The sequence below is a fragment of the Tursiops truncatus genome, chromosome 1 (assembly GCF_011762595.2).
Source record: "Tursiops truncatus isolate mTurTru1 chromosome 1, mTurTru1.mat.Y, whole genome shotgun sequence".
Taxonomy (NCBI): Eukaryota; Metazoa; Chordata; class Mammalia; order Artiodactyla; family Delphinidae; genus Tursiops; species Tursiops truncatus.
The window spans coordinates 19236070-19259108 of record NC_047034.1 but is presented as its reverse complement, the minus strand read 5'-3'; positions in this window follow the sequence as shown (position 1 = coordinate 19259108).

Below are 23039 nucleotides of genomic sequence, written 5' to 3'. Positions count from 1 at the left end.
GCAACTGCACACCCAAGGGAACCCCCCCAAATTATATACCCTGAGGCCCCTTCTCTCCTGCAAGTTTACTCAAGGCCCTTATCCAGGTGGACTTAATTCTAAACTTGGTAAGTCTCAGGGTCTCAGTAGGTCTCCTTCCATCAGAGTACAGAAGCCCTGTAAGTACAGGCTGAGGGTGTGGACTTAGACACCCAAAGAGCCGCATTAAGAAAGATAACTTCCTCCATCCATACCCTTCCTAGGAGGGATCATGGGCAGCTACCATGTGGCTTTTCTTCCTGTTCTTTCTCTAAGCTGAAGCGGTGAAAACCCAATGTCCCTCTGAATTTATTTTTCTTATTTACAAAATTATATATGCTTGTTACATCAACTTTGGAAAATTGATGAATAGCACAAAGCCAAAAAAAAATATTTATTCAATTTCATCACCCAGAAAGTCGTATTTCCCCTGTTGTGTATTTTCTTCCTTTATTTTTTTTCTATACAAATTATAGAAAAATTATGTGTTGAGCTCATACTTCACATTAGACTTAACATAATATCATGTAACCTTATGATACACATTTCCCCATGTTAAAGCACATTTAAAGTCTGCATAATATTCCATCATGTGGTTATATCACAACTTACAGATAATTCCCTCAGTGTTGGACATTTAGACTGCCATTAATTGTATACTAACATAAACAATGAAGAAGTTGACATCTTTTTGTACAAAACTTCTGCTGTATTTCAGATTATTTCCTTAGGATAAATTCCCAAAGTTAAAATTATTGAGCCAAAATATATGAACGCAATAAGCCTATTGATGCATATTGGGTTTTTTTTAATTTTATTTATTTTATTTATTTATTTTTGGCTGTTTTGGGTCTTTGTTGCTGCACACAGGCTTTCTCTAGCTGTGGTGAGCAGGGGCTACTCTTCATTGCAGTGTGCAGGCTTCTCATTGTGGTGGCTTCTCTTGTTGCAGAACACAGGCTCTAGGCACACAGGCTTCAGTAGTTGTGGCACATGGGCTCAGTAGTTGTGGCTCATGGGCTCTAAAGCTCAGGCTCAGTAGTTGTGGCACATGGGCTTAGTTGCTCCACAGCATGTGGGTTCTTCTTGGACCAGGGATTGAACTCGGGTCCCCTGCATTGGCAGGAGGATTCTTAACCATTTTGACACAAGGGAAGTCCCAATACACATTGTTGAAACACTCTCCAAGAATATTATATACATATCTATACTCCTACCAGACTGTAGGACATTGCCAGCAAGACTGTGTTATTACTAGCTTTGGAGATTTAGAAAGGGAACTGGAAAGCTCTAAAGAAAGTTTCCCCTAGTTTGTAATTTTCTCTAGGCCCAGTCTTGTACCGCCTACCATAAAGGTTTCATTCAGAGATTTTGGAGCTAAGCAAGAGAAGGGAGTTGGCTAAACAGCAGTAGGGAGATTTGGAGAGTAGGCAGGGTTAGTCTGCACATATAGAAGGTCTGCACAAGAAGAAGAACACGGACCTCTGGAATCTGGAGGAATATGCATACCATAAAAAAAAAATCAAGCAGGGCTTCCCTGGTGGCGCAGTGGTTGAGAGTCCGCCTGTCGATGCAGGGGACACGGGTTCGTGCCCCGGTCCGGGAAGATCCCACATGCCGCGGAGCAGCTAGGCCCGTGAGCCATGGCCGCTGAGCTTGCGCGTCCGGAGCCTGTGCTCCGCAACGGGAGAGGCCACAACAGTGAGAGGCCTGCGTACCGCAAAAAAAAAAAAAAAAAAAAAAATCAAGCAAAGCAAAAATATGCAACCGATAGCCAATACAACCAAAAATAAATAAATAAGTCCTTGGATTATAGCATTTCCCAAAAAATAATGTTTTTTGTTTGTTTGTTTTTACTTTGGGATGGTTTGGCTCATTCCATCAAGTTGTCTTCAGTAGTTTTCCATCTATAAATTCTTTCCTAAATGTGCTTCTCCTCTGAGCCCTGGCTCCAAGGAGCAATGATTAAGCAGTAGGGTGAGGATGATTTGGGGGCTGGAGATCTTTAGTCGCTGCTAAAGATTTTCTTTAATGTGCTAATGTCCTACAGATCCAGGTAAGATTTAGAAAAGACTAGAAATATAGAGTTATCTTCATTGGAACAAACATATTTATTCAGTTTGCCTTTGGCAGCAAAACAAGTTTAATAACTATGTTATATATTATCAACTTTGAGATTAAGGATACCTGTAAACATCTCTTTGCCTGTTCTTGGAATTAGCCAAGGGAAAATCAGGAATTTTGCCAAACAAGGCAATAGAAAAAAAAAAATTCTAACGGGGAAAAAATAATGATGTAGATCAGTCAAATTAAAACCATTCCATTGCCCTCGGAAACGATTTTGAAAATGAAATAGAAATAGTTACTGCTGCTCTGAGCCATGACAAGATCTCAAAATTCAGAAGGCAAAATGCCAGAACGTTGATCAGTCATTAGGGGAAGCAGAGAGTGCTGGAGAAAAAGCAAGAGATACCCTGAAGAAAAGCAGAGGATCACTCACAGAAAAATGAAGGAAGTATGGGAGATTCCCTGACCAACCCGCTTGCCTCCAGAAAGAGCCAGATTCTCGAAACAAATGGGTTTCCCAACTAATACTGGCTGGAGCATGATTACCCTGCCAAAGGTCCACCATGGGAGGAAAGCTTTTTCCCAAGATCAGGGCCAGTGAGGGGGACTTATTTGATTGGAAACTGCAGACCATCTGTCACCAGGGTGGCTCCATGCCTTCAGCTGCATGGGACTGACATTTTAACTTTTGGTCTAGTGAAATTATGAAAATAGGTCATATAAATATTATTTTAATATAATTTTTAAATGTCCCCATTTCATGGCTATGCTTTATGAGTTTAGATCTCAATATTTCTAAAACTTTGATGATCGAAGGTAAAAGCAAAAGGGCTATTCAAACATTGCCAGGAAAAAAAATCCCCCCTTTGGCTGTGAAGGTACAGGAATTCTAGGTCGGGCAGCCTCATTAGTTGCTTTAGTGAACCCTCTTAGTCAATTAAGTTCTCATTATCCTTGGTATTACTACTGGGCTTCCATAAACTAATCCAGATGCAAGCTTTTCCTCCGATGATGTTGTGTTTTCTTTAACAATGTGCCGTGGAGGGTGGGCTATTATAGAAAACTCGCCCCACAATGCTAGCTGGGGGTCTGGTATTTCAGTGGAGTACATCTGGGAGCCCTGGTCCCCAAAATGGTATTAAGCAGATCTGAGGAGGAGGAGCTGAACTCAGTCAGTGTTGATAGAGAGGTGGACAGATGAGAGAGGTCTGAACAAGCCCAGAGGGCCAGCTGGGACAAGGATCAAACTGAAGAAGTAAAAGAAACTAGAAGCAATCTCTGACAGCCTGGGCTATTTGACATCGTGGTTTTTCTGGACTTCAGGTTTTTTTTTTAATTGTATTAGATTTTCATCTGAGGCAATTTGGGGGAAAATGGTACTATCTCCCCAGGTCAGATGCCACTGGCTCAATGAATGATAATTGAGGGCCAGTGTAATATTCGAAGACAGCATTTGGGAAATCCTTAAGATCTTCTTTGTGCTTAATTGTAATGCCATCTAAAGGCAACAGCTGTCTTAAAATGCGTTGCATTCCATAAGCTTTCATAGGTTTTGTGCAACATAATTTATTGTGAATAGTAATGATGTTGTTTTCTTGTTTTACTAAACAGCATCCATATTAGTATCTATTTATAACGCATCTAATGGCTATTAACCTAGAATAGTGTCCAATTTATTTCAAAACCTGGTATAATACACTTTCCACTAAATTATACCATTCCTTCCTCAATTGTCACCCTGACGTCCCATGGCAACTAGAGCTGCAATTTCAGGACACTGAATATTCTCCTAAGATCATAGATTGTTTCTGTTTTTAATTGTACGCTTCATGCAAACTACTAATATTGTCTGACAAGATTTGGGCCTAATTATTGACTTTACTCCAAATAATTTTTTTCCGAATTCTCTCAGACACTTCTGAAAAGCCCTAGGTAACCATAATCTCTTTAATGGCAATGTGCATACAGGGCTGAGTGGAAAATAGTGACAGATTTAGAATCTGACAGACCTGGGTTTCAATCTCTGCCCTACCATTTATAAGGTAGGGACCTTAGGTCTCCTCAAACATCTCTGTGCCTCAGTTTCCATGTCTGAAAGATGGAGACAGTACCTACCTGGTAGGGATATAAGAATAGAGGAGAAAAGCCAATGTAACTTACATAGCCAATGCCTGGCATGGTCAATCCTCCCAAAAAGTTTGCTGCTATTTTCTCATTTTTGCATCTTCCATCAGGGCATCCTTCTGGTCACTACTTTAAATTCAGCGTTTCCTCCACAAGGTACCCGCTCTGTTCCCCTCAGCTTCTGGTCTCTTAAGGATGTAGTCATAGATCTTTTGGACATTATTGGTGGGTCTTGCTTTCCTATGGTTTGGCCTCCTGGATAGTTATTGCATGACTTCTGGTTCCACACAGAATTCTATGTGGGATTTGGCCAGGGCAGCGTGACAGGAGAACTGTCTCATGGTACAGAAGAAGCGGCTGTGGTTTAATGGAAATCAGAAGCTGGATAAGTGATGCCTCTGCCACCCATTAGCTGTTTGAGCTTCAGTTCTTCCACTGAAACACAGAAATAACAGTATATACATCTAAGGGTTATTAATGAGAACATTCACGTACAAAATGCTGTAGAGAGGGAAGTGTTTATTATTACCTACATGTCCTACCCTTATTTATGAACCATAACAGCATTTTGTCAGTTCTGTTGTATAATAATAATGTAATTATGTAATAACATGTTCCATATTTAGCTGATTATATGTCAGACTCAGAAATCTGTTTGTCACATGTGCCCACAGTTGATTTCTCCTCTGTGCCAATCAGTCCCCTTGATTCTGTTCCCATTCACCACATGTGAACAAATTGCTCTCAGTATTGTGGTGCACCATTATCTCTCCCCAAACTCCTACCGCAATGCACAATGCGGTATGTGAGACTGCACGGCTTCCTGCTTTAATTTATTTGTTCTTCTTTCCCTGGACCACATCTTCTATTTCCTGATTATCATTTCCACTGACTAACACAGTAATGTTCCAAGTACTCTCTTCAGTTTCTTAAAGTCATTCGTTAATTCTGTGTTAAGAGAAGCCCTATTCCTGGCTTCTCATGGTTGAGGTTGTCACTCAAACAAGGAACCCTACTTATCCTCTGATTCAGCTCACCCCCAGTGCAATTAGTTGTGCTACATTTGCAGTTGTCTGTATTCATTAATTTGCATACTTGAATGTATTCTCCCAGGGTCATGGCTGATGTTCCTCATCGATTATACATGGGTCACCAACACGGAGAAGAAGCCGTCTCCAAACATAACTGAACCATGGAACTGTTCTCTTATCAGCGACTACAGTAAGACTTGGTCCGGAAAAAAATTGTTAAAGGCTTTTAAGTGGACCAAAAAAGATTACTGAGTATATTTTCAAAAGAAAACTAGGCTTTGTCTAGTATACCCTTCCAGGTTACATGATTCTATGAGGACTGCACTTTTCATTGACTTGGAACTATTTTTTTTTAATTTTTTTTTTTTGCGGTATGCGGGCCTCTCACCATTGTGGCCTCTCCCGTTGCAGAGCACAGGCTCCAGATACGCAGGCTCAGCGGCCATGGCTCACGGGCCCAGCCACTCCATGGCATGTGGGATCTTCCCGGACCGGGGCATGAACCCGTATCCCCTGCATCGGCAGGCGGACTCTCAACCACCGCGCCACCAGGGAAGCCCAGGTTGTTTGCTTTTTTGATGTTGAGTTGTATGGATTCTTTGTATATTCTGGATATTAACCGCTTATCATATATATTGTTTGCAAATATCTTCTCCCATTCAGTAGGCAACCTTTTCATTTTGTTAATAGTTTCCTTCACTATAAAAGAGCTTTTTAGTTTGATGTAGTTTGATTTGTTTATTTTTGTTTTGGTTTTCCTTGCCTGGAGAGACATATCTGAAATATTTGCTAAGACTCATGTCAAAGAGTGTTCTGCCTCTGTTTTCTTCTAGACGTATTATGGTTTCAGGTCTTACATATAAGTCTTTAATCCATTTTGAGGGTTTTTTGTATATTATGTGAGAAGGTAGCCCAGTTTTATTCTCTTGCATGTAGCTGTCCAGTTATCCCAACACCATTTATTAAAGAAGCTGTTTTTTCCCTGTTGTATATTCTTGCCTCCTTTCTTGTAGATTAATTGCCCATGTAAGTGTGAGTTCATTTCTGGGGTTTCTATCCTTTTCCATTCATCTATGTGTCTGTATTTGTGTCAGCACCATACTGTTTTGATTACTGACGTTTTGTAGTATAGTTTGAAATCAGGGAGCATGATACCTCCTGTTATGTTCTTCTTTCTCAAGATTGTTTTGGCTATTCAGGGTCTTCTGTGTTTCTATACAAATTTTAGAATTACTTATTCTAGTTCTGTGAAAAAATCCTTTGGCATTGATAGGGATTGCATTGAATCTGTAGATTGCCTCAGGTAATATGCTCATTTTAACAATATTAATTCTTCCAGTCAATGAGCTTTCCATCAATGTTTGTGTCGTCTTCATTTTCTTTCATCAGTGTCTTATATGCCATCATATAAAACATCTCTGAATCTGATACAGCTTATGATGTTTATCTCAGTGTACCACATATTACCATTACGTACTTATGAATCCAAAGTTCAGAGTAAGGTCTTTGAGGGCAAGGATGATCTTACCTCTCTACTCCTTGAAATGCTGAGACCATTTTCTTATACATAGGAGCTTTCAATAAAACTATCTTAAATTAATGAATGAATACATGAACAAATGGACATGTCTATACCATTTGTTGTTGCAATTATCTCCACCAGATGTTGAGGAGCAAATTTAGACCGTTACTAGAATTTCACAGATTGAAACAAACTTCAAAGTCCTTCTCTGAGGAAATATATGCCCAAGATCCAGACTTGCTTGTTCTTGGGAGTTTAGCCATCTAGAGTTTCTTTAATATTTCCATTTTTCTCTGTTTTACTGCTACTAGTAAGCATGCAAATCTTCACAGACTTTGTATAGGGTCTTCAAGAGATGTGCTGTTGAAAGGAGCATGCTCCCCTTATTGACATTTACCAGAAAAGCTGTTGTACAAAGAATGTTCCAAATAACACTGCATGCTCTGGTAACACCAGCTGCACATGTTCTGCACACTGATGGATGGTGGTTTATAAAGTACTGTAAATAATTTTGGTAAGATAATATTAAAACATTAAGGATGAGCTTGTTTTTTAAGCCACATGATAAATTAATCATTTTATTTCTCAGTAACATTATTTATTTTCAATAAGATTATTTAAAAGATTAAAATATTTGAAATAAAGGACATAAGCTCTTTGCTTTCCCTTTTCAGAACAAAATGCTTTAAGTTTGCTTGTCATATCCCTTTTAGCTATAGCTGTGAGTAGATCATGGGGAAACAGTGTATGTAAAACCCAGAGGTCCTGTAACTGTGTAACAGCATGAGAACTCCAGGCTGGTAAGGTGGGGAAGCACTCTTATAATTGCTACAAATCAAGGATCCTGATTTGCAATGGGACCACAACTTCAGTTTTGTTAGAGGATCTTTCCTAATCGACTTATAGTCTAAATTGTCTACACTACAAGGGAATTGTTTGCTGGTATGTTTGCCGGTATTTTGTCTACTTTGAACGATAGCAAGACCCACATTATCTCATTAGCTTTTACATTTGTCAGAGCTGACACCTTAGGAGAATACAAATCACAAGGAAGTTTGGAAATGCAGGTGACACAGATGGCTGCTAAAACCCACTTGGAAAAGCCATCTACCCTCATTTGCAGGAGTCTGACCTCCACAGCAGCCCTCTTAGCAACCCTCTCCCAGTTGTTCCAAACTCAACTGGGCACATGTCTTGGCCCTCTGGTTTATTAGGGAGCCCGTCCATGCAAGAAATATCTAGTGCATGGGCTGCTGCAAGCTGTCTTCCTGATTTAGAAGACTCAGAGGGGAAAAAGAGCCATCTATAAAGTTCCTTTAATTTTTAACATAAGCTTCAGCTTGAGTTGTAAAGTATATCTCACTGGTCATCTTGGTCTGAAGTGCATTCCATTCCCTAAATTCATCAGTGTGTAACTGCCACAGCTGCTGAGGCTTTGGCACCTGCAAGGTACCCCTGAGAGGAGCTCTCCAAACAGATGATTTTATAGGCAGTGAGCCCAATGGCAAAAATTTCAAGATTTGTTTTTCAAATAAGTGCATGTTAAGTGAAACAAACAAAAAAAAAAACTTACAATGAACCAGAGAAAGTTTCTTTGGTTAGAAGGAGCCTTATGAAAAATCTATCATGCAGCCTCTGATTTAGAAATGTAAAGAGAAACAGATTGACTTAGAAAACTAAGGGGCTGAAAGACTACAGTCTTTAATGAGCCTCATACCTGTGTTCAGATCAAGGACTCCTTCCACCTGTAATGTTTGTTTCTAATGAAGAAGTATTTCTTAATTTAGAGGCTAATCCTCAGAAACCAATGCGGAGGGCAGAACATGTCTTGGGTTTAGGGGGTGTGTCTGCTCACTTTGCTTTAAATCTCAGAGGGCCATAAAATCAAGTGAAGTCAGGACTGGATTAGAAATCAGCAGCTTTGAGCTCTGAACCACATTCTCATGATATATTGCTTTGAGGTCCTCGATTTTTATTGTTTATGCTTCAGTTGTCACGTGGGTTTGTAGTAGGACCAGAAGTTGGTGGAACAATTAGCAGGTGCCAAGATCTGTGCTCTGTAGAGATAGGCTTCCCAACCATGGCTGTCAGCACAAAAGATGATACAAGAAAAAATATACTACCCCTAGACAGTGTCAGCATGTAAGACACACTCTTGTCCCAACACAGCCAATCTGGCAGTACACACCATTCCCAAAAGTAGTTTCCAATTGTTTCCGAGAGTAAGTGGTCACTATGCTTTTCTCCCTCTCTTCTGCCCAAATGTAAATTGCTGCTTATCTCACATACAAATGACCCCAATAAGAGATTCTGCTGAAAAAAAAATCAATTCTCTTCAAAGATTTTTTTTCATTTTGAAAATTTTATGTAAAAAAACAAGATATATTATGGAGTCAAATGGAAAACTTCGAACTTTGGTGACAAAACAGGATACTTCGGAAACTTTAAAATTTTTCATAGACCTTAGAACTAGATGCAAATCTAGGTTTCAAATCTGGCTAAATTCCAGGTTTATAACACAAGATGCTAAGTAAGCAGATATCAGCATTTCTCAACTCTTCACTGCATTCTTAGAACCAATCTATATTTACATCTTTAATAGTGAAAGAAGTACGAAGCCACATGGCTTGGAAGTACATTGCTGTACACTTTTTAGTTGGAGACCATGAAGTGTAGTGGAGAAAGGCAGTGTATAAAACACAAGGATACTGGGATGATGGTCTCTGCTGTGCTCTACCCACCAGGTCTCCTTAGGCTAGTTTCCTCATTCCTTTAACCTCAGTTTTCTCATTTCTAAAAATAGCTTTACTGCCCTGCTTACCTCTGAAGTTAAAGAAGATAACACAAGTTATGGTGAGAGGTGGGATAGGGAGGGTGGGAGGGAGGGAGACGCAAGCGGGAAGAGATATGGGAACATATGTATATATATAACTGATTCATTTTGTTGTGAAGCTGAAACTAACATACCATTGTAAAGCAATTATACTCCAATAAAGATGTTTAAAAAAATACATTTTACATTCTCTACGAAATTCTACAATAATGGATATGCATCCTTCATACCCCGAATCCCTCTAAAAACACAGGTTTGTTGGAAGATTGGTTTGAGGATTGAGTCTTTATGATTTTTATAACAGAAGAAGAGACACAGAACCATTCATGGGTGAGGCCCCCAGCCAGATTGATAGACACTCAATCTTAAGGCAACAAGCTTTTAGTAAGCCTATCCTCATGATTTGCCTAATGCTTTACTAAGGCAAGATTCCCATCTCCTGTGAGGTCCCCTTTCCTCCCTTCAGTTCCCAAAAGCCCCACAGAGGACCCCATCTCTGAACTGATCATCCCTCAAGAGGCACAGATAAGATGCTTCCTTGATGTCTCCCTTATGGGTCCTGTGACAGGGCATAGTGACTTGTAATCAGGTGGACATAGCTCAGTGCAGCCTAAAGTAAAGTCTAAAAGTCTTTGAAGTATCTTATTTTGTCACTGAAATGCAAACAAGTTTTTCATTTGACTCCATATTATTATAATTTTTTAAACAAAAATTTCAAAGTAGAAAAAAAGTTGAGTAATATTTATTTTTTCAGCAAAATGAACCATATTTATGCTGTAGCTACCTTCTCCTTCTCCCTCTCCCCACAATCCCTCCTAACCCAAGAGTATCTTTCTTATGGAGAACAGTATGGAGGTTCTGTAAAAAACTAAAAATAGAACTACCATACGACCCAGCAATCCCACTCCTGGGCATATACCCTGAGAAAACCATAATTCAAAAAGAGTTGTGTACCACAATGTTCATTGCAGCTCTATTTACAATGCCCAAGACATGGAAGCAACCTAAATGTCCATTGACAGATGAATAGATAAAGATGTAGCACATATATACAATAGAATATTACTCAGCCATAAAAGAAATGAAATTGACTTATTTGTAGTGAGGTGGATTGACCTAGAGACTGTTACACAGAGTGAAGTAAGTCAGAAAGAGAAAAACAATAGCGTATGCTAACACATAAATATGGAATCTATAAAAAAAAGGTTCTGAAGAACCTAGGGGCAGAACAGGAATAAAGATGCAGAGGTAGAGAATGGACTTGAGGCCATGGGGAGGGGGAAGGGTAAGCTGGGACGAAGTGAGAGAGTGACATGGACATATATACACTACTAAATGTAAAATAGATAACTAATGAGAAGCAGCCACATAGCACAGGGAGATCAGCTTGGTGCTTTGTGTCTACCTAGAGGGGTGGGATAGGGAGGATGGGAGGGAGACACAAGAGGGAGGAGATATGGGGATATATGTATATGTATAGCTGATTTATTTTGTTATACAGCAGAAACTAACACACTATTGTAAAGCAATTATACTCCAATAATAAGGATCAGAAAAGAAATGTAAAAAAAAAAAGAAAAAGAAAGAAAGAAAGAAAGAAAGAATTCCCCAAATTATCTCTTCTTGGAGGCCTTGCAGTTCAATAAGGTCTCTTAAAGACAAGATTCTAGAAAATGGTACAAATTAGGTTGTAGAGAAGCCAGTGTAGGGAAAGTCCTTTCGATGACCTCAATCTTTCTCCAATCTTCTGATCAGGATCCTTTGGCAACTCAGCTCATGGACTCAGTCTAGCCCCCTTCTTGGGGGAGACCTACGGGCAGCTGTCTATCTTCTTGGGGCTATAAGGGAGATAATAACCCAGAATGTGATATTTTGTCTCTGAAATGTGGCTGTCCTCTGAGAGACATGTTTCTGGTTTTGTCCTGCTCAAAGGTGAGATTCCTGAATGGAACTGTAGCTTTTTGCAAAACTAATTCCTCTGTTCCCCAGGGAAAGACTATAGGTTCACCAAATGTGCTATTGGTCAGAAGGGGCAGGATGGAAAGTGCTGGGCTCAGCTCTGCCCAGTACCGTCCATGGCAGAAAAAACAGCCTAATATCTGACTGTGAGGGTTTGCTTGTAGTTTCCTCACATACAAAATATGACACATGTGCAAGTGAAGACAGGCCTCCATCTCCCACTGAAGGACCGCAGACAGTGTCTGCCTGCAGAGTCCGTCTCCAGGGCCTGTGTGAGGGAGGCAGAGAAGAATGGGTAATGCAAAACATAAAAAAGTACAGCGGAAACACAGAGCCACAGTTGCAAATGGCCCTTAACCAACACCAGGCCTCATCTGTTGTGAGTGTTTGAAGTCTGTAGACAGAGGACGGTGCCATTCCACAATAATTTCTCTTGCTGGAGCTCATCAGCAGTGGAATGCAGAGAGACTAAGCTTCTGGCTAAGTTCTGCTGTCAGGATCCAAAACCAGGTCCATGGGATGGGGCAGAACTGGGATTCTCCTCCCCTACCCAGAGATGCCTGGCAGCTCATCAAGGGGGAATCTCACCACAGTAATCACCCTGATTTAGGAAACACTCTGTCTCTCCTCTGGACCTGAGAATCTCCTTACAACTAAGAGATAACAGGCAGCTAGGAGTGCCTGCAATGGGGATTCAGAAACAATAAGAGGCCAGCTCAGGAAGCCCTTTGTCCCTACAAGACCTGAGACTCACCTCCTGCACCTAAAGACATACAGTGACCAGGTAGAACCATGAAGCGGGAACCTTGACATAATAGATGTTCTGGACCAGGAAGCCTCTTCCTCCCAATGGACAGACACCCCCTACTCCACCAAGATGCAGATAGCCTGGAAAAATTCTTCAATTTCCTAAACAGTGACCAATGGGAGTCTCATTTGCGCCAGATACACAAAGGAGACCAAATTAACCATAGTAAAGGTTCTGAAATAAATTTGCCATTGGTACCAGAGCCCACAAAAGTAGTCCAGGATCTGCATGTTGAACCTAAAAAGAGTTGCCTGCTAAAATAAAATATTTATATTTAATATAGGGTTTTCTGACATAATAGTTTAAATGTCCAGGATACAGTAGAAAATCACCTGTTGGAAAATCACAATTTGAATGGCAAAACACAATCAAATGATGCTGCCATCAGGATGACAAAAATGTTAGAATCATCTGACAAGAATTTTAAAACAGCCATCATAAGAATGTTTCAATACACAATTATAAATTATCTTGAAACAAATGAAAAAACAAAATCACATGAAAGAAATAGGTTATAATAAATATATCAAATGGAAATTATATGAAAAAATATAGAAATTTTAAAACTTGCTGTATGTGCTCAATAGTAGAATTGAGATGACAGAGCATAGAATTGATGAACTTGAATACAGATCAATAGAAGTTACCTAAAATGAACAACAGAGATTAAAAAAAAAAAAAAAAAAGACTGGGGAAAAAATGAACAGACCCTCAGGGATCTGTGCAGAAATGACAAAAAGATCCAATACTGGATCTAAAAGGGGAGGAGAAACAGAGTGGAGCAGAAAGAGTATTTGAAGAAATATTCAGAAAACTTCCCAGATTTGGTGAAAGACATAGATTGATTGGTTCAAGAATCTAAGCAAACTCAAATAAAGCCACACCAAAACACATTATGATTAACCTTCTGAACAATAAAGACAAAGAAAAAATTGTGAGAGCATTTGGAAAGAAACAATGTATTACCTATGGGGAAAAAAATAATCCAAATGACAGAAAATTTCTCATCTGAAACCACAGAAGTTAGAAGGAATTGGCACATTTTTCAAGCGGTGAAAGAAAAGAACTGTCAGATGAAAATTCTATGTCCAGGGAAACTATACTTCAGAAATGATGGGGGAATACAGACACTTTCAGGTGAAAGAAAACTAAAAGAATTTGTCACTAGGAGACATACTCTTAAAGGGACATAAATGCAAGCAAGTCCCACACTTTACTCAAAATGGAAAAATGTTGATATCTATAGGCTGTTCACAAGTCACATATGCATATTGTACTATGTTTAGCACTTAGAAAACTATGGAAAGAGAAACAACACAAAAACACTGTAAACCAATTAAGATTGAGTCCTAAAAAATGTTCAAGTAACCAATGGGAAGGCAAGAAAAGATAGCTAGAAGAACAAGAAACAGAGGAAACAAACAGAAAAACAAATAATAAAATGGCAGACTAAAGCTCTAACATATCAATAATTGCTTTAAATGTAGAAGGTCTAAAGAGGTCAATTAAAAGACAGAGATTAGTAGTACAGATTTAAAAACAAAGATACAAACACAACCCAAGCAAATGCTGTTTACAAGAAACTGACTTCAAATTCAACAACATAGACTAATGTAAAATAGAGAAAAAGATATACCATATAAGCATTATTAATTAAAAAGGAGGAATTGTTTTATTAATATTAAAATCTGATAAAGGCGACTCCAGCAAAGAAATTTACTAGAGACAAAAAGAGGAACATCAGGTAATGATTAAAGAATCAATCCACCAGGAAGATACAACAATTCTAAGTGTGTATGCACCAAAAAATTAAGCTTCAAAATACATGAAGCATATTCTGACAAAGATGAAAGGAGAAATAAAGTCCACACTAGGGACTTCAACATTCACCTCTCTGCTGTAAAAATTTAATAAACAGAAACCTCAATTAAATATAGTTGGGAAACCAGATGGGGAGCTCTTATGCCCTACCATGATAGCCAAGCCCAACAGGAAGAAGAAAGACTCCTCTTTCCTGGCAAGGACTTAGCCAATGAAATGCCATGGACTCTTTGTTTATTACAGCCCTCCCAACTTCCTTTTCCTCTCTATAAGAATGGTCCTTCCCTTGACCTGCAAGGACTTGCACATGGCTTTCCATGGTTGCAACCCCCAAATTGCAATTCTCTACTGGTTCTGAATAAACCAATATTTGCTGGAGAAACATTTGACAACCTATTTATTTCAGGTCAACATAGTAATTCATACAACTACTACACAGAAAATCAACAAGGATGTGGAAGATCTGAACAATACAATCAAGCAACAGGATCTAATTCACTACATATCACCGAACAACTGCTGAATACACACTTTTATCCAAATGAGTATAGTATGTTCACCAAGATAAACTATACCCTGGGCCATAAAACAAACCTCAAAATTTTTTAAAGAATTGAAATTACACAAAATATGTTCTCTGAACATAATGGAGTAAACCTAGAAATTGATAACAGAAAGACGAGAGAAAAATTTCCAGACACTTGGAAATTAAACATCATGCTCTGAAGTCATCTATGGGTTAAAGAGAAGTCTCAAAAGAAATATAAAAATACATATAATGAAATAAAAATAAAAATATAACATGTCACAATATTCAGAATACAGGTAAATCAGTCCCAAGAGAGAAATGTATAGCACTAAATGCCTATATTAAAGAGAGAAAATATCTCAAATTAATAATCAAAGTGCCTTCCTCAAAAAATAGAAAACTAACAGCAAAATAAATCTAAAGAAAAAAAAGCAAGCAGAAAGAATAAAGATAAGAGGAGAAATCAACTAACTTTTAAAAAGTAAAACAGAAAAATCAATAAAACAAAAAGATTGTTCTTCAAAAATCTCAGTAAAGTTGATAAACCTCTAGCAAGACTGATTGGGGGAGAAGGGGAGGAAAGGAATAGGAATAAAGGGGTATGTCACTACAGATCCTCCAACCATTAAAAGGATATTAAGTTCATATTACAAAAAGCTTTGTACTCATAAATTTAACACCTTATAAGAGATGGACCAATTCCTTGAAAAATCACAAACTTTGAAACCCAACGAACATTAAATAGATAATGTGAATAGTCCTATAACGATTAAAGAAATTGAATTCATGATTTAAAAGCTCCACTAAAAGAAATTTCCAGGCCCAAATGGTGTCACTGGAGAATTCTACCAAACTTTTAAGGAATTAACACCAATTTTATGTGATCTCTTCTAGAAATTAAAAGAGGAATGAACATTTATCAACTCATTTTATAAAGTCAGTCTTACAAAGATACTTAGATGATCACAGTATCAAAAAAAAAAAACCCTACAGATCAATATCTCTTATGGTATAAATGATGTGGAAAAATTGGACATCCATAGGTGAAAAAAATAATAAAGCATACACAAATTCAAACTAAACCTCATACCTATAGAAAACTGACTCAAAATGAATTATAGACTTACACATAAAATGTAAAAATGTAAACTTTTAGGAAAAAAGCATAGGAGAAAATCTTCAAGATTTAAGGCTAGGCAAATATTACTTAGACTTGATACCAAAAGCATGAGCCATAAAAGGAAAACTTGATAAACTGTACCTCATCAAATTCAAAATTTTTGCTCTGTGAAATTTCCTCTTAAGAGTATGATAAGACAAATTATAAGCTGAGGTAAAATATGTGCAAACCTTTTATCTGCCAAAGGAGTTGTGTCTAGAATATATAATGGACTCTCAAAACTCAACAGTCAAGAAAGAAACAAAAAATCTAATTCCAAAATGGGAAAAAGACATGAGCAGACATTTCTGTAAAGAGAATATAGACATGGCAAACAAGAACATGGAAAGATAATCAACATCAATAGCTATCAAGGAGATGCAGATTAAACCCATCATGGACTCTCACTATACACCCTTTAAACTGGCTAAAAGGAAAAGTAGTAATAGCAGAAAATGCTGTTTGCTGGAGGGAATGTAAAATGCTATAGCCACTCTGGAAAATACTTTAACGATTTCTTATAAAACTAAACATATAATTATCATACAACCCAGCAGTTGCATTTGGTGAATTTATCCCAGAGAAATACAAAACTTACATTCATACAAAAACCTGTACTCAAATGTTCAGAGCAGCTTTAATCATAATAGTCAAAAAATATAAACAACTCATATATTCTTCAGTGGATGGGTGGTTAAACAAAATGTAGTACATCCATACCATGGAAGAACATCAACAATAAAAAGGGTGTACTCTTGATACAAATAACAACTTGGATGAGTCTCAAGGGAATTATGCTGAGTGAAAAAAAATCAATCCCCCAAAGTTACATATAGTATGTTCCATTTATATAACATTTGTGAAAAGACAAAATAGAAATGAGAACAGTGTAGTGGTCTCCCAAGTAAGGAGTGGAGAGATGGGAGGCAGGTGTGTGTGGCTATGAAAAGCACTGGGGTAATGAGACTCTTCTGTGTCATTACTGTGGTGGTTGATACATATACCTATACGTGTTATAAAATTGTATTGAACTAATTACACACACACACACACACAAATGAGCACAAGTAATTTATTTTATACCTAGTAATTTGTACCTCTTAATCTCCTTCCCCCATCTTGCTCCTCCCCCATCCCCCTCCCCACTGGTAACCACTACTTTGTTCTCTGTATCTGTGAGTCCATTTCTGTTTTGTTATATGTATTTGCTTGTTTTATTTTTTAGATTCCACGTATAAGTGAAAACATACAGTATTTGTCTTTTTCTGTCTGACTTATTTCACTAAGCATAATTCCCTTCATGTATGGATGCAATATACAGCACAGGAAATATAGCCAATGTTTTGTAATAACTTTATCTGGAGTATAATCTATAAAAATATCACATCACTATGTTGTACACCTGAAATTAATATAATATTGTTAGCCAACTATACTACAATAAAACAAAACAAAAACAGAAAAGAAACAGAAAAAGAGCACAAGTAGAATTAAGAAAATTTGAAGAAAGCAGTATAAAAACTATTCAGTTCATGGACCATACAAAAGCATATCCATGGAGAAGCCTTTTGATGAGAAGTGAGATGTCCTCATCTCCATTAAGACATAAATAAGGCCACATTACTGTCGAGGGATATTAGGTAAGACATTCAAACTAATAGGTAATAGTAAAGGATGGAACACAACAATGACAACAACAAATTAAGGGACACAGTAGGGAATGGCTTGGAGAAAACAACCTCTCTCTGCCATTTGTGCCACTATTATTGAACTTGAGGAAATGAGGAATGGCAGGCCAGTTTAGGAAGATGTTTCAGGGGGTTCTAAAGAAATGTTTCCTTTCTCCAAACAGAGCATCTTGGCCTCCCCAGCATCTCCCCAGAAGGGTGTCAGGAGTGGTGTCTTGTGAGGTCTAAGCCCTACATGGCTGCCATTGTCTGGGAGGGCACCTTGTTGACCAAACAAAGTTGAAGGGATATAGAAGCAGTTTTGGTATAGCTTCAAGTTTTGAGCAAAAAAATCACAAAAATACTTTAGCATCAGAAATCATTTTAAGAACCCTCAGCTGAAAATTTTCTAGATTTTTCCTTCATCTTTCTTGAAAGCAAAGATTTGGAAATAATTGAAATGCAATTATTTAAAATGTATAATCCTTTATTAACATGTAAATGCTCCTGGTGCAGATATTATTGAACTGAGGTCAGCTGTCCACATGTCAGTATTGACATGTTCATCTCATTCTTTCATTCATCTTACCTAGTAAGTAATTAACTATAATTCATTGTCAAAGACAAAATGAAGTCTCTGGGCAGATCCTCAACTTCCATATGAACACTTTGCTGAAAGATCCTGCCAAAGAATTTTTTAGACTTAACTGACTTTCTTGCTTTCCAAGTAGACCAAAAAAGCTTTATTGTAACTTATTAAGTATTTGTTATACATGGTCCTCTATCATTCAAAGAAACTATGTTTATGAAACTATAATTGGATGAAACTATGGTTCTTTTAAATTCATAAATTTGGAGTTTATGGTACATTTACGTTGACAGTTAACAAGGACTATCTGTGTCAAATTTGCATTTTCTAGATAGTTTTGAAGTACAATAAATGTCATGACAGAGAAACAAAAAGACATTTGAGAATCAATATAGACATGCATTAATAATCTTGGTCAAAAACAATTGCATTTGCATATATGCATTTGACAGAATTAGAATAGAGTATTAGCATCTGAGAGAAAGAAATTAATCCTAAAAAAATGAAGCTGTTTCTGGTATCATCTTTAATTTCTTTCATCATTGTCTTATAGTTTTCTGCATACAGGTCTTTTGTCTCCCTAGGTAAGTTTATTCCTAGAGCTTCTTGGTAATGTTTTCAGAAGTCATTCTGTTGTATACCAAGATAAAAGCTGATATTCTGCTTTTAAGAGTGCAGTTTAATTTATCGATACTTCGTAGAAATTAGGAGCCAAAAGAAGAGAAGACATTGGACCACTAGTAATTGTGGAACTTACAAAAAACAATTAAGGTGCAATTGTAAAGAAGGACATTATTTAGAGTGTAATCCACAATATATTCCAGTTAATATAATTCTAATAAGTAAAAAGTAGGAATGAATTAATGAGCAGAGAAATAATTGACAAATGACAGGCAGAGGAAGACTTGTACCCAAGAAACAACAGTGAATTTAAATATACATTATCAAGTAATCTTTTAATTACTTAAGCAATTTAAAATTATTTTTAATAGTATTTGGCACTTAATGAAAATATTTTTCTATGCATTTTAATATATGTTCAAGAAAATATAAAACATGGTCTTACCTGAATATATGGTACATTTGCTTGAAGACATCATGTAAATTCATGAGACATAAATACTAAATTTTCACCATCCTTAAAATCATGCAGAATGTGCAAACAAGACATTCAGTCAATGAGAGTATGCATCAAATTCTTTCTCATTATTAATAGTGAAAACAGAGGGTGCCGTTCTTTGTGATTCTTAGTTCTCAGACTATTTTTTATAAATATTTGTTATTCCATCAGGAAGAAAATGAAGGAAGGAAGGAAGAAAGGAAGGAAGAAAGGGAGGGAGGAAAGGAGGAAGGAATTGAGCCTTGTTATGAATCTGTAGCCTAATTAAAATAAAGCATCACTGTCTTCAATATTCTTTACTAACACTCATTCACTTTGCCTGGGTATCACAGGATTCCTATTAAGGACAATGAAATCTTTGAGAGTATTAAGGAAATGAAGAAGGTAATTTTGATACCAAGCATCCCACTGTTTAATATATTTCAATTCACAACATCTCAACAAATGTCATTTCTACCATCATTCATCATTTAATAGAAATACAAAGGAAACAAAGACAAAGCCCTCCTGTGAGATATGGTGCCTTGATTATCAGAGACATTGCTAATACCTATATTTTGATTTTTTCCTTTAGTTTAGCACCCCATAGATTCAGGCTTTGTGGGTGGTGTGCCTAAAGTGAGAGGAAGATTGTTATGAAAAGGAAGATGGGAAAGGAAATCCCACTTGAAGCCCCATCAGCATGGCATGATCTCAAGTGGCTCTGTTTTAGTGAAATGTTCATATGGAAGTTGAGGATCTGCCCAGAGACTATCATTTTGTCTTTGGCAATGATTTATAGTTAATTACCTACTAGTTGAAGTGGATGAAAGAATGAGATGAATGTGTCAATACTAACATGTGGACAGCTGACCCCAGTTCAATATCTGCACCAGGAGCATTTACATGTTAATAAGGGATCGTGCATTTTAGATGGTTGCATTTCAATTACCTCTAGGTATCTTGAGATATTTGGAGAGAGGTAGATTCTCATACTTTCTCTAAAATTTTACTTCATTTAACATATAAGGCCAGTAAGGGATGTGAGCACTGAATTTGTCTATTGTACATAACATCTTTCCTTAAATTATAGAATCATTCTTCTAAGAACCTAAAATTTGTTTTTCTAAGTACCACCCATCAAATAACATATATTTCATTGAAATGAAAGATAACATATACTTATTGATAACAGTTACATGTGTGGCTCTTTGTTTCATCAAAAGATATTAAAAAGCAGAATAGAGTGATTATGAACAGCTTAAAAGTACAATTTGCTGGGCTAGAGTGTAAAATCTGCATTTAAGTGATCCAGAAGAGTGGAAATAAATCATTAAATAAGAAATGATTCCAAATAAGTGATCAGTCTTCATCTTTTTTTTTCTTTTTTCTTCTTATTAGTCATCAGTTTTATATACATCAGTGTATATATGTCAATCCCAATCGCCCAATTCATCACACCACCACCGACACCCCCCCCCCCCAGTGACTTTCCCCGCTTGGTGTCCATACGTTTGTTCTCTACATCTGTGTCTCAATGTCTGCCCTGCAAATCGTTTCATCTGTACGATTTTTCTAGGTTCCACATATATGTGTTAATATACGATATTTGTTTTTCTCTTTCTGACTTACTTCACTCTGTATGACAGTCTCTAGATCGATCCACATCTCAACAAATGATCCAATTTCGTTCCTTTTTATGGCTGAGTAATATTCCATTGTATATATGTACCACAACTTCTTTATCCCTTCATCTGTTGATGGGCATTTAGGTTGCTTCCATGACCTGGCTATTGCAAATAGTGCTGCAATGAACATTGGGGTGCATGTGTCTTTTTTAATTATGGTTTTCTCTGGGTATATGCCCAGTAGTGGGATTGCTGGGTCATATGGAAATTCTGTTTTTAGTTTTTTAAGGAACCTCCAAAACGTTCTCCATAGTGGCTGTATCAATTTACATTCCTACCAACAGTGCAAGAGGTTCCCTTTTCTCCACACCCTCTCCAGCATTTGCTGTTTGTAGATTTTCTGATGATGCCCATTCTAATTGGTGTGAGGTGATACTTTATTATAGTTTTGATTTGCATTTCTCTAATAATTAGTGATGTTGAGCAGCTTTTCATGTGCTTCTTTGCCATCTGTATGTCTTCTTTGGAGAAATGTCTATTTAGGTCTTCTGCCCATTTTTGGATTGTGTTGTTTGTTTTCTTAATATTGAGCTGCATGAGCTGTTTATATATTTTGGAGATTAATCCTTTGTCTGTTGATTCATTTGCAAATATTTTCTCCAGTTCTGAGGGTTGTCTTTTCTTCTTGTTTATGGTTTCCTTGGCTGTGCAAAGGCTTTGAAGTTTCATTAGGTGCCATTTGTTTATTTTTGTTTTATTTCCATTACTCTAAGAGGTGGATCAAAAAGCATCTTGCTGTGATTTATGTCAAAGAGTGTTCTTCCTATGTTTTCCTCTAAGAGTTTTATAGTGTCCAGTCTTACATTTAGGTCTCTAATCCATTTTGAGTTTATTTTTGTGGATGGTGTTAGGGAGTGTTCTAATTTCATTCATTTACATGTAGCTGTCCAGTTTTCCCAGCACCACTTATTGAAGAGACTGTCATTTCTCCATTGTATATCCTTGCCTCCTTTGTCATAGATTAGTTGACCATATGTGCGTGGGTTTATCTCTGGGCTTTCTATCTTGTTCCATTGATCTATGTTTCTGTTTTTGTGCCAGTACCATATTGTCTTGATTACTGTAGCTTTGTAGTATAGTCTGAAGTCAGGGAGTCTGATTCCTCCAGCTCCGTTTCTTTCCCTCAAGACTGATTTTGCTATTTGGGGTCTTTTGTGTTTCCATACAAATTTTAAGACTTTTTGTTCTAGTTCTGTAAAAAATTCCAGTGGTAGTTTGATAGGGATTGCATTGAATCTGTAGATTGCTTTGGATAGTACAGTCATTTTCACAATGCTGATTCTTCCAATCCAAGAACATGGTATATCTCTCCATCTGTTGGTATCATCTTTAATTTCTTTCATCATTGTCTTATAGTTTTCTGCATACAGGTCTTTTGTCTCCCTAGGTAGGTTTATTCCTAGGTATTTTATTCTTTTTGTTGCAATGGTAAATGGGAGTGTTTCCTTAATTTCTCTTTCAGATTTTTCATCATTAGTGTATAGGAGTGCAAGAGATTTCTGTGCATTAATTTTGTGTCCTGCAACTTTACCAAATTCATTGATTAGCTCTAGTAGTTTTGTGGTGGCATCTTTAGGATTCTCTATGTATAGTATCATGTCATCTGCAAACAGGGACAGTTTTACTTCTTCTTTTCCAATTTGTATTCCTCTTATTTCTTTTTCTTCTCTGATTGCTGTGGCTAGGACCTCCAAAACTCTGTTGAATAATAGTGGTGAGAGGATATCCTTGTCTTGTTCCTGATCTTAGAGGAAATACTTTCAGTTTTTCACCATTGAGAATGAGGTTTGCTGGTGGTTTGTCATATATGGCCTTTATTATGTTGAGATAGGTTACCTCTATGCCCACTTTCTGGAGAGTTTTTATCATAAATGGGTGTTGAGTTTTGTCAAAAGCTTTTTCTGCATCTATTGTGATGATCATATGGTTTTTATTCTTCAATTTGTCAATATGGTGTATCACATTGATTGATTTGCCTATATTGAAGAATCCTTGCATCTCTGGGGTAAATCCCACTCGATCATGGTGTATGATCTGTTTAAGGTGTTCTTGGATTCTGTTTGCTAGTATTTTGTTGAGGATTTTTGCATCTATATTCATTAGTGATATTGGTCTATAATTTTCT